The sequence below is a fragment of the Linepithema humile genome, chromosome 2 (assembly GCF_040581485.1).
Source record: "Linepithema humile isolate Giens D197 chromosome 2, Lhum_UNIL_v1.0, whole genome shotgun sequence".
Taxonomy (NCBI): domain Eukaryota; kingdom Metazoa; phylum Arthropoda; class Insecta; order Hymenoptera; family Formicidae; genus Linepithema; species Linepithema humile.
The window spans coordinates 25,874,968-25,888,108 of record NC_090129.1 but is presented as its reverse complement, the minus strand read 5'-3'; the positions used below and the strand labels follow the sequence as shown (position 1 = coordinate 25,888,108).

At 36.3% G+C, this 13,141-nt stretch overlaps 1 protein-coding gene across 5 annotated transcripts in view; it reads left to right on the top strand.

Moving 5' to 3' along the window:
* LOC105669971 (calcitonin receptor-like) overlaps window positions 1-13,141 on the top strand; it is a 111,245-nt gene that overhangs the window by 80,240 nt on the left and 17,864 nt on the right. The window contains exon 1 of one of the 5 annotated variants that reach the window (XM_067349651.1): window positions 5,200-5,315. The exons of 3 other annotated variants lie outside the window; for them this stretch is intronic. The gene's annotated coding sequence lies outside the window, so the exon portion shown is untranslated. Of the gene's footprint in view, window positions 1-5,199; window positions 5,386-13,141 lie in introns of those variants that run through there. One more of the 5 variants, XM_067349650.1, reaches the window with a different exon arrangement.

Below are 13,141 nucleotides of genomic sequence, written 5' to 3'. Positions count from 1 at the left end.
GAATGCAAAATATTTTAAACTAAAGCTTTGTTGAAGATTTTGACGGACAGAGAATGTTATAATTTATATTTTTAATTTTCTTCCAGTCCCAGCGTTCCTCTCCTTTATGGAAAGTTTCCATGCGAGATCTAATATTAATATTTAAATAATCGTATACATTTCCCTGTTTTAACGGTATGCATTTTATTGGAATTAAATCCGTGATAACAGGTGTTGGATTTTTGGAATTTGATCGAAAATTACTTTAAATACTCAGACTCATAATATTTATTCTAAATTTATACATAGATTTACTAGCTGCTAAGAGACAATTTAATTTCTTTATCTCTTACATAAAATGCTTCAAATAGAATTACCGTTTGACTTCTTATGATCTATGTAGCTATTTATGAATACTTGAAGACATAATTTTAAATTTATGATACAAGAGTGCTCGTATCATTTGTAGAATGAAATAAATTTACATAATTTTTAATTAGTTAACTGTAGTACCTGGAATGGTGATGTTGAATAGTTTTTTTATCATCATTATTGGACTGTCGTAAAAGAATTGATAGAGATATGTCGTATCATCATGTTTATGGTATTTGTACGTCCAAAGTCTCTGCAATACCCCGCATAAAGAATATATCGGTAAAAAAATCGGCGTAACTTGCTAAAGTTTTGTCTGATACTGTCTCATTTCTAAAATATAGAGATTTTAATTCTGTGACTGTCGATATTTGTGGCAATGTAGATAAAATTTTGGGATATATGATTGTTTTGAAATCAGAGTCTCGTTGTTTCAAAGTTTCGTCGGATATAGCTGAAACCATTTTGTAATGTATTGCTCTCAACAACAGTTATATTATGTAAAGATTCGCGTGTTGAAGCAGTTAAGGAAAGAATAAATGTACTAACGACCGTGGAAGTTACTTTCTACAATAAATCCTCCCTCGCGAATATTAAAGCACAAAAGGGCACTTGATGGATTTTGTGATTTATTATTCATGCTGGGCGTAAATAATGGATACTCTTGCAAAACATGTAAATAAAAATATTTAATTCATAAAGTTTGAAAGAATATAATCCACGTCGAATGCGTATCGCAAGAATCACGATAGTGAAGAGAAACTAACTAAATCTGCTCCGAAAACTTTCTGCTCAATTTGTTTGAGCTTTTTTGCATCGATTGTTTTTAAAAATTCATAGGCAACTTTTGGGTCCGCCGTTGTCTTTCCAAGTTCCTCGGCGAGCGCTAATCCTTTTTCGACAATTACATCATGTTCTGTCAGAACTCATGGGTTCGTGGCTACGCCACTTTGGGATATCGCCTTGTGAAACAAACCTGTAAAGCAAAATTGTAACGAGCATTCGATTTTATTAATTTTATTCAATATGTATTTTTGCTATCATTCTTTTTTTTCTTAACGTAATGTGTAAATATTGAGAACAGTTTCTTATTTTTTTAATCTTAATATTACACATGTATTTTTTAAAATTAAAATCTAAATTATTAGATTTTAAGAGCTTTGGATTAGAATTATTAAATATCTTTGAAATGTTTTCATTGATTCCAAGTTAAATCTATGATTAAATGCATATTTGGTTATTCTGGAACACTATTCTGTGTTTGATAAGATTGTGTGATTGATACCTTCCACAAGCGGTGACAGACCTAGGCATTGTAGCATAGCTGCACCGACGTTTTGATCAAAAATAGTGATATTTTGCGGATCTCCACCGAACTTTGATACATTCTGTTGCACCCATTGTAACGTCATTAAGACATCTTTCAGACCTTGAGTGCCACTTGCTTTTATGTGATTAAGATTCAGAAAATCTAAAGAGATATACGTCATTAATGCACGATATATGAACTGATAATTGATAAACTGAGCTGGAATCGGACAGTAGATTAAAGGTGAATCTAGAAGTTGTCGCGATGGTGAAAAACTCTCTAACTGAAGAATTTCCGCGCGGATCGATTTCAAATTCCTTCCCGCGATTGACACACTTGCTTCGAGCTTAATTCGATTTATTAGGGCGATAACGTCGTTATAATCACTTCATGAATATTCGTGTTGAAAAGTAACACATTTTAAGGCTGGTCTTGCATAAAATCTAAGAAAAAGAGAAAGAGCGCCAATACGGCGTTTTGCTAGCTTTGTTATTTTCAATTATAACTCTTGTACAGTAAAATTGTAGTATAAATATATTTCTTTTATTTATAAAATTTTTATGCAAAACGGTTTTGAAGAAAATAGATTTTGACAATTAATAATCTTTAACAATACGTCAGCATGCAAGTGATTGTTTGAAATATCTATGGGAAATCCAAATCTAAATGTTTATTCTAGAGGAGGCAAAAGACACGTACACACACAGGCGATTGTGTATCAAGTCAACAGACAACGCACCCAGAACACCTAATCTATAATTCAGGGTGACAAGTACTGTGACCCTCTTGATTAATAAATCAGGTCCATAAAGAAGTGCATCGCCGGAGCTGAAAAAAAACCGCCACCGTGTATATGTATCAGCACGGGATGTTTTTTCTCAGGTTTGATATCTGAGGTGTATGTACACATTCAAGAAGAGACAATCTTCGCCGTCGATCATTTCACATGTCCAGAACTCCATCCGAACGGAGACGTTTCCGAATTTTGAAGCGTCTCAGCTGCTGGACCATGGTTTTTGGATTGGTACCGGATCCTAAAAACATAAAATTTGTCAGTCATATTATATCGCAATTATATTCAGCATTGCATTTATCTGTAGTAAATAATGTATGCACGATAACTATTTTTAATTTTAATATCTGCGCAACTTGCATACATTTAGAAACAAATATATGAATTGATAATAAAAATAATTAACATATGCTCATTTTTTAAATTTTGAATACATTTTTTTATTTACGAAATATAAACGAAATATCTTCCGCTGCGCGTGTATTGTATGCTGTTAATTGTGAAGAGCGCTTATCTGTCATTACGTATGCACATAAATTGTGAGAACCTACACACATAAATTATATGTAATCTTATTGATTTTTTTTATAAATAACATTTTTACCGATGAAGTATAGGAGTTGACTACAATTCGAATATTGCTGAACTATGAAAGTTTCTGCGTTGTTTGCGCATGTTTTCTCCTCTATATATCTTGCGTACTCTTAATAAAACCATATCATATCAATAAACCGAAAAAGTAGAACTTCAGCAATACGCAACTAATCAACTTTATTGAGGTTGGTAGATTTGATGGAAAAGATTACTCAACCGTGATTGATCGATCCGTTCACTGCTTAAGCTGTACCATTCAAGTTTGTTGTGTACTTTGGTTTCTGCGAATTCTACGCGTTCACAATAATAAGATTAATTCATATCAAATACACCTCTTTACTTCTGCAATTGTTGCAACAAACGCAGTAAATAATTTTTATTATCAATTTTGTCAAATATAATGATTGCGCCAATTAGCAAACAGTATCGTCCAATCATTGAGACAGTTTATTTAAGTGATAGTTATCTCTTGGTAAACAAGTAATGAGAATATCGCCAAATTAAGATTAAAAATAATGATTCTTTCTTGAAGGCGCAGATAAAAACAGCAAATACCTGAAATCTGAGCTCGCCAATGGGCGGTACCGCATATGGTATTTCTCGGATGGCGATGTAACCATCTTCGTAGATACTTTCTTCCACGATGCCGCTTAATTTGCCCTCAGTTACGTTCACCTCTACTCTGCTCTGCATGATGGACGAGTAAAATATTCAAATGTCGATAGGCTTGGTTTTAATCAATTTTTGTAAACACATTTGGCCTCAGTTACGTTCTCGCCTCTACTCTGCTCTGCATGATAAGCAAAATATTCGGATATTAATAGGTTTGGTTTTCATTAACATTTGTAAACACATTTTTACACACATATTGAGGCATCGGTTTGAACATTGTTTAAAAGGATTAGACAAATAGTGTGGGAAAATAATAATAATTATATAAGATTGATGAATTTAGAAACACGATCCGCAATCGTAACTTAATTCTGTCATGTAGACACGACTCGAACGTCAGGTACAAGTCGTGCTATCAGTGCGATGTGGAACTCCCTTTTTCACGGATGCAATTGGAGACGACATATATCGGGCATGCGAGACATGTCGTTTTGTCGCTTCGACATGTGGCGGCTTTTAGTCGTTGATCGATGGCGACGAAGGCGATGTGATAATGGAGTCATGTTCGTTGAATTAAGCGGAGATATCGGACGGAACGTGTCTGCCATGTTCTCCATGCGGCAACGATGCAATCTTCGCATCGTATATGTTAATTCAGCGAAATATAATTAATCGGCCTTGCTGTCACGCGCTGTACGAACGCATCAGCATTATTAGGAGAGCGCAGCAGCATTATGAAGACCTGCTGTGCGTCTTATTGTCCCACGGGTATGCAAAAGGAATACTGCGCTGCCCGATGTACTATAAATGCAAATCGACTTGCGGAATTGCGAGAACAGATAAAAATGACATCTGCCCAGAAGGAATAGTTTTCTTTTGAAACTCATATTTCTCCTGAATTGCTTCTTTTGAAATCTCGACCGATTCTTCTTTCGCAAGATCTCTGATGACTGACTAAAGTTGCATAAACATTGAGATGCTGTTTTATTACTGCAACATAGAGCGCAGGAAGTGAGACAGAAAGTGCGCGCGCTCTTCTGCTATAAAAATATTAAAAATGAAAGAGCAAACATATTTTGTCGGTTACGAATAAGGTTAGTTTCAGCATTAATAATTTATCGCCACCGACAAGTGCACAATTGCATTTTGCCCCTTTTATTCTACATACCGCGGATGCAACGTACGTTGTTTACTGAGCATAAAAGAAAATTTACAGTTGTTTATAATTGAAATCGACATGACAGAGAGTAAATAAGAAACAGTGTGACATACGCTAAAAAATGCAATTATTTTAATTAATTCTATGTTATCATACTACACAAAGAGGAATTTTTTTTATTTTCTCTAAAAAGTTTATTTTTATATCTCAAGCTTGGTTTTTGTTTACAATAATCATAGCAAAATGTTTGCGAGAACTTTAACCACAATCGATCATTAATCAAACTCGTCGTAAATATGTAAAATCATAAAGTGCGTCAAAAAGATCCTTGGCTCTTTCGTTTCGTATTCCTGTTTATTTTCTGAAGCCGTGCGTGTCACGGTGATGTCGAGCAAAAACATTTTTCACTCGGTCATGATGGAAATTACGTGTGTTGTAAACTGTGCGTGAGAGTGTGTGAAAGTACGTGAGTGGGAAAGCGAAGCAGAATGAAAGAGGTATGAAAAAGAAAGATTGAGGGGGAGAGAAAAGGATAAAATGAAAGAAGACATGTGAGACATAAAGAATGTGAGTTTACGATTATTCGAGTGAATGTTACGATCGATAATGATAAACAGAGAATTGATTGGTTTTGGGAAAACAAATAAAGTTGAGAATTAGAAAGCAGTCGATTTCGAATTTTTTTACTCGAATTGTTGCATATTTATACTAGTTGTACTATAATTGTTTAATATTTATTGAAAAATATCTATTTGTTACGCTGGAGTTTTTTCTTCGTGCGAAGTGGTTATTCCAAGGACAAAGCGCTGGCGATTTGCAAGTTAAAATAATCGCCACGTGCAGAATCTTAGGTCGAATATAACTTAGAGTTAGTTTTTGCATGTAAGCTACGCTCAAAATCAATCATAAAACACATTGTGCGAAAGCGGTTTTTTTCTTCTTATCCATCAAAATGTCGCTGCAAAATGAACTATCTGGAAAGATCTAAAAAGTCTGAAAAAACAACGCAACTTAAATTTAAAATATAGCAGAATGTTAATTATGCTAGATATCAATTATGTAAAAATTAATTTCTTCTATCTATTTAATATATGTAGATTGAAATTTTCAATTTATATTAAACCTATATTTATTATTTCTATTATTTTGTTGAATATAGATAACTTATTAAAACTTTCTTTTCATCTAAAAGTTTAATGCAGATAATCAATAACAAAACTTTCCACTCCACTAATGAGTGTTTTCGCGTATTTGCTAAACTGATAGTCTTGATAGAAAAGAGTTTAGTCTTTTGCAATATGAATTACGGTATATTAATCGAAAAGACATTATAAAGTAAATAAGCAAATAACTTACGATTATTAAACAGATTAAAAATAGATCAATAATGATAATATCTAGAAACAAAAAGTAAGATGAGCAAAGATTAAGAGTTATTAGCAGAACAAGGCGCGTCATAAAACTATTTCTTGGAGGTATCAAGTCATAAGTTCCATTACAGTAAAAAGAATTTTGCTATAGTAATAAAAAAGTTGATTTATGGATGAATTTTTTAGAGTGCACATATTTTTATTACATAAACTTGTTTCTCTTCTAAAGTTATTGCGGACGCGGAGAAACTAAAAAAAAGTACTTTGTAACATTTGTAAATAATGACACATATAGAAAGCATAACCCTTTTGTATTAAAATATCGTTTAACTCATTTGTTACTTTTGACTCCATTTTCGAGATGGTGAGAGAATAAAATTGGCATGAATACTAGCAATCTCACATTTAATTTCTTCCTTTTCTCTACGTGCTGAGAAGGAAGAATTGGCCTGATAAAATGGGACGTCTTAGATATAGTCCGTTCCTTTACTTTAGTGCACTTAATGGATCGCATTCGGTTAAATAGAGCTAAAAACTTTTTGAGGCCACCGAAAACGAGAACTCGCGTTGAATGCACGCTCGGATCTCTATATGGCGCTGATAAGCACCGTGTTTTTATTTGTATCTAACAAAGTGTGAGAAGCGTATTTTCCGCAGTGTACCACGCCGAAAATTGTCGTTATGTAGATAAAATCAGTAATGTTTCGCTTCGACAACCAGAAATCTAATCATTTAATCGATAATTTGCCATACCATATTAATCATAAGTTGCAGGGATATATAAAAAGTGATAAAAAGTTATACATTTCAACTTTACTCATAAAAAAATCATGTTTTTAAGTAAAATGACATTTATTATTTTTTATTTAATTCGCGATACGCAATTTTAACTCGTTACTTAACGTAATGAGATAATAAGCCGCTTATATAATAAGCAATAAGGTGCGTGACGTTCACAAGAAAATTTTTAAGAAACATTAAGAATAATATTAAGGATCAGTTTACGAATAAATTTTATCTTTCTGTTAAAAAACCATTATAAAAAAAAACAGCAAAAACCAGCAAGGTGCAATGTGATCGTAGTAAAGCGCCTATTTGCGTACACTAATGCGTGTACATTAATGTGTTTGACAACTGCACGACTACACTGAAAAAATAACCACTCCTTTTCCGTATTATAACATCCCGTATCGTTTTAGGAATGTATTCGCGCGTGTATACCCTATTTTGCTTTTACGCGATTCACGTTATAGTCAGGAATGCTATATCGTATAATAGTATAGATTTAATTAACATGCAACGTTTGACATGACATTTTATGAGCATTTTTACGACGAATAATATCGAGTGGAATCGTATAAACTTCGCGACGATTTCCGGATAGGTAAACGTTGTGAAAATCCGAGAGCAACGAAGCGAATATCGATTAGCTCGCGCTCTAAAACGTATTCCCGACGTTATTCACTGAAAACGGGTGCACTCTAAATCCAACTTGATTTTCTCAATAAAAAGAGCGACACTGGCGAAAACTCGATAAGCGTTCAAGACCAAGTGTAAATTTGGATTCGATGTTACACGCGCGAAAGTAGGTCGGATAACTTTCTGCGTGTTTATTTTTTTTTTCTTGCGCGAGATACCTTAAAAATATCTCGCGAGGCTGCGAGAGTTGTGTTCGGAGTGAAATTTTCAATTGGAGAATTGCTCCGTAACAATTTTAGCCACCAGGACGCTCTTAACGGATGTACACCGTACATCTTTCTCCACCACGCACATTAAGAACTGCGCAAACAGTAATTTACCTCCCGCTGGTTCATCATCTATTATTATCGAATCTACCGAACTAAATACTCGCCGTTCTTGAACGGATGCGGCGAATTGATACGCTCACGCGTGAGATCACTTTCGAGAGCGTTATCGATCCTTTGCAACATGATGGTACCCCGTCGACGGTGTTGCAACACGATATATATATATATATGTATATATATATATGTACCGTCGAAACTTTTGCGAGCACTACGGCGGTATTAACAAAGTTTCACGAGGTTCCTTGCGACTCAACGAGTGCTTCATATCCAAGATATCCAAGATATGATGTGGATCCGCCCCGTATCGTCCCTCGGGTCGTTGCACACATATGTGCATCATGCGAATCGCGCGACCGAGCCAACTACTGCTGGCAGGCTCTTTTTTTTTTTCTCCAAACCAATCATTCTGTGTGCACAATATGCACAATCATTCTTTTTCGACTGTGCACAAATGGTCGCCTGATTGCGCGACCCGGATAATAGTGCCTTTTCGGGAGAAAAACACTCCGATTCGACTCTTTCTGTTTGACGTCCCGCAGAAATGCGTTGTCGAAACTCTTGCGAAACGCATCCATTAACCGTTGTGACAGTCGCGAGAGCAGAGAAGGAGCTAAATTGAATCTGGAGCGGCAGAGAGATTTTAACGAACAAAGTGGAAGAAGAAGTGTTTGGAATAAGAACACAAGATAGAAAGAGGATAGAATAAAAGTTTAATTTAGGATACTAAATTGAAAATACAGCTGAGTAAATTATTACGAAAAAAAAAACCAATTTTTTAATATTTTTATTATATTCTGCGGTCTACATGACTATTTTTTAGACTCTGTTAAACACGAGTTTTTCTAGACGCACTTATATCTTTATAACAAGCAAAGTGCTTTTCGCTACAACTTTTTCCGCATTTATTTAAATATTGATATATTTCAAGATAAATGTTATATTTTTTGTTTACGCATAGATATCGTATAAAAAGATATGTTGCAGCAAAATTGATAAACTAAGATAATTTCACGACGAACACGTATTTAATTACATTTAGCTTGTCATTTCTATACTCGCAAGCTCGTACTAATCTGGGGCTATAGAAACTCTACTGACATTCATCAACCTCCACCCTCTGATACGTTGTCAGTTGGGGAAGTAGAGAGTCATAAATACGCCAAGTCAATAGAAATTAATTCCAAGAGAGAAGCAGGGGGATGTTTAAACAATTAAAACGATAGTCTACTCATTATACTAACGGTATATATTATAGCATTATATCTTGAGTTATTTCGTATTTTTAGTGCACTTCAGAAAAACAATTGTAAATAATATAAGCTTTTGAGTACATTATGAGCTCTCTGCGACGTATCTACGATTTATTGCCTAAATTGTGTGTAACAAAAAAAAACACTAGGTAAGTGGATAAAAATTTTGCGTGTTATTTACAATGTTTATGCCGCCTAACAAATACAATTTACATTTTTTAACTTTCACCGCGGTTTGACACTTTTAGATGGTTTAAAGCTCGAAACTGGTTTGCTTTCATTAATTTTTCGAGCTGATTTGCTTTTATGTTTTTTCCCCATGTTACGCTAGTACAAAAGTTTTACCGACTTTGTGCACAGAAATGGATAGTGATTTTTCCGAATAACGCGAGAGGCAATAAAACTAAATAAACTATCTAAAAATGATCTAAAAAATAATTTAAAAATAACTGTTTTAAAATTGTCGAAACGTCTCGAGATATGAACGCATCTCGTTGAATCATAGTTGCGAAAAAGTTTCTTGTAAAAATTGAAATTAAAAAATGTTCTTTTTCTTTAAATCTTGAAGACACCTTGATGAAATCAAATCTAACTCGTCATTTCGTTTATTAATCCAACAGAATTAATCCATATTCTCTCGGAAAGGGAAACCATATTTCCGTATCCCATTTATTCTCCCGTTAATTGTTAATCTTGTTAATTAAAATGGCCGCATCGTCCGGAATGGTTAATGGGTCAAAGGTGGCACGAGATATGCTGATTTCGAGGCGCAATATAGCACGTGCCCACACGTAGGCCAGCCGTAGTGCAATCCCTAGCGAAAATGCTATCTTCCAACGAGATCGCGAGCGATCGCGTCCGCTAATGGTGTTTCATTATCTCCTTATTATCCACGAACGGCGCTCTCGAATCGCCACTCTATTGCAGACCTTTTCTTCTCCTTTTTTCACGATTGCATGGCGCAGGTGTGGTGTTGCTGGACCAAACCTCGCGCTCCGTTTTTATTTGAGAATTAAATGCTGAACATTCTTTTTTTAACGAGCGCTTTGCCGTTTTAATTTCACGAATAAATCTTCCCGTGTCACACGCCACAGAGCATTACGCGTTAAAGGCCACCGGTGTCCGCGTATGTACCCGCGTGTGTCTATATACCGCTCTGTATACCATATATATATGTACGCGTCCCTTTTTAAAGCTTGGGTGGAGCATTCGGTCGGGAGGGAGAAGATAAATGTGTTGTAGCGACGGGCGCTTGTCGGCAGGGAAGATGCAAGAAAGAGGTGATGGACGAATTAAGGGCGGACATCGATACCTCACGCCCGGCGAACATCCGACGGGTTTGCAGGCGAGTTCTTCCGACTCACGCGATCGATCGACCCTCATCGCGAAATAATGAGCGGCCACACGAGTCGGCAAATAATCGCTTCGCGCGTAATATTCTTTCTCTCGCTCTATTTCTTTTCTCTCCGTTTTTTAAATCACCGCGTCGCATGTAACTCTTTTTTCGCTCAATTGAGTCCATCGAATGATCCAATTTCGCGTTTCCCTCGCGATAGCTGTTGACATAATCCGATGTGAAATCGAATTATCTGTCATCGATAACGTGGCCCTTGCCATTGGTAACTGTCGTTAAAAATTTTTAGCTCAACAATTATAAGGCTAGCGTGCGAAAATGTATGAAACTGCTGATCACTTGTGTTTAACGATTTTGGTATTAGTTACAGACTACTTTGTGCACGGTTTTTTTTTTATTTTCACGTAACAATTTGGTCGTTGGTTTAGCCAAAATCTGAAATACGAATCCGCAATTTAATAAAAAAATAAAAACAAATGACCGATACAGATCTAAAATTACATTGGTGCTATCAATAATTGCAGCTGTAGAAATAATGAACATTCTCACTGAAACGGATCGTGTGTCCAATGTTGCAATTCGATAGGGGAACAAACGAACATACTTATCGTATGAAATCCATCGCTTAACGAGCAATTAGCGGAAGAGGAAACATAAATCGTTTCTAGGAAATGTGTGCAACTATTACATCGCATTCGGACAATACGCGACGCTATTAAATGCTTAGAGGATGTCTTAAAAAAATCTTAAATCTGACGTTTTAACTTCATCGAATTCATAATTTTCTTAAGCGGTTTTTTTTAATGGGACTGCATTGTACCGATTAATGGGTTGCTTGTAAGCCAATGTGTTCTGCTTGCGGCGATATTTCCGACGATTTTAAGAATGCCGAGACAATGGAGAAAGTCGCAACAGTCGCGACTTAAGCACGGCTCTGCGGAATGAAAATAATTGCGGCAACTATAGAATATACTTGCCCAGTGGGCTTTAATGGCTTAAATTGCCTGCACGACGCGACCACATAGTTCGGATATATTCGAGGAAAATTGATTTTCCTGCCAAGGCACGGGGAAATGCCCTGAGCTGTTGCTATTAAGGACATGCAGCTGCCGGAGTTTGGTCATACACGGCAAAATTACGCGTGTCTCGCAATATTCTAAATATGCCTGTTGTCGGAACAAGTTACGCTGCATTATTCACTCACGTTGTGCAGCGATGCATCTGCACTGGAAACGTTACTTCCCTTTGCGCCGTTTGCGACGAATTACGGACGTAATACTCGAGGAAAGATATATCTCGCGTCGTTCACGCTCGCGTGCGAGCGTGTCGTTTCTCGCAGGTCGCGTCTTCGTAATGCACTTTTCTCCAGAACTCTGTCTTTACGATAACGACGTTTAATCGTTACGCTGCGCTCCTCGGCACGGTTGTTTGTTGGTGTTGCGACACTTTGATATTGAAAACAATGCTATGTCTAATATTTTGATCGAGGAAATTGATAAACGCCTTATAGACGCGCAAATAAGTAGAGAGAGAATAGATTATAATCTTGTTATCCGACCTTGTTTTTCTAAATAGCGAGAAAAACGATTGAATAAAATTATCGATGATTAATGACATGGTCGTATTTATAGAGTTATTAATTTTATAGATCTGTCAGAGAGAGAAAGAGAGAGCGCGAACTCGGTGATAAAAACATGATTTTCTACAATCTAAAGTACATTATATCATTTCTGTACAATCTAATTTTTTTTTTAATAAAATGAAAATTGGCTCGTTCTTAGAACAACATAGATAAGAGCAAACAGGATAATATGAGCCGGCAAACGTCGCAGATGTCGATACACGACGATGCAATATTGTAAATAACGACCTTCCAGCAGATAAAATGTGTAAATACTTTTTGCCCACTGTACGTCCACTTAAATCGAGCACTCTAACATCCTGTCTGTGGAATTGCGTAAAAATCGGGGAGATATTTCGCCCGGCGGAATTGTAATCGCGCATAATATTAACCCCGTTACTTATGTACACTCCGGATATTTACATCGGACTTCTCATGCCGACTAATTAAGAGCGGAAAAGAGTGCGCGGCGGCGGCCGTTAGAACGCGCAAGCAGGCGGATATAACGCGAGTCGGCGTTCGTTCTTCCCAAAGATAAGTTTGATCGAGCGGCGGTTTCGTAAGAGTAGAGTTTAAACTTCAATTTACGTTTTGTTTTATTTGCGAACTATTAAACTGCGCGGTTCTCTGCGAGAAGGAATAATCCTCCTCCGCCCACTTTAATGGGCGGAGCACTGCTTCTTGGTTCTTCATGCGACGCCGTCGCTGCCGGCACAGTTTTTGCAGAGTACCTTCCTTCATTGGGAAATTTTAAATTACCTTGTTGTTTCGCCGGGCGAACGGAAGTTTGAACGAGCTTCGACAAGACGCGAACGTAACTTCGTGGATAATTACGTTACCAGTCCAACGTCGCGGAAAATTTCTACTTTTCGTTTCCGCGTTTCCTTTAAACATCGGCAAATGCGTTATAAACCCGCCGT